Here is a 366-nt window from a genome sequence, read left to right as displayed (position 1 = left end):
TTGTACTACTCATCTTTACCCCCACCCCATCCCCCCCCATCCCTCACTCTTCAACAATTTTTTGCCCTTTTCCCACTCCTCCCTCTTGTCTCTGGTCTCGGTTCGTTTTTTATACTGTGGCTCCTTTATCCTCGTCATATCTATTTCCCTATTTAATTCACCCTCACTCGTAGTACGTTTGTTCGTTCATCGATCACTTTCCTTCCTTTTTTTGTCATTTTGAGATAATTACTTCACCGGCGTCGAGGAATCGTAGTGAAAAATTATGCGTCGACTGCGTAGAGTTTCTCCCCAGATTCAACCCATGCTGGGTCTCGCGAGTTCCGGTGACTGAGGTTCCAAGGGGGGAAAGTCCGTCGTGTTCTG

General features: G+C 47.0%; 1 protein-coding gene across 1 annotated transcript in view; it reads left to right on the top strand.

Moving 5' to 3' along the window:
• Positions 1-366, top strand: part of LOC119591512 (axoneme-associated protein mst101(2)-like) — a gene marked incomplete in the record, with an annotated part of 46,693 nt that overhangs the window by 31,847 nt on the left and 14,480 nt on the right.

This window comes from Penaeus monodon, chromosome 28 (assembly GCF_015228065.2).
Source record: "Penaeus monodon isolate SGIC_2016 chromosome 28, NSTDA_Pmon_1, whole genome shotgun sequence".
Lineage (NCBI taxonomy): Eukaryota > Metazoa > Arthropoda > Malacostraca > Decapoda > Penaeidae > Penaeus > Penaeus monodon.
Note: the sequence above shows the minus strand (reverse complement) of the source record. Positions and strands in the feature narration are given on the sequence as shown.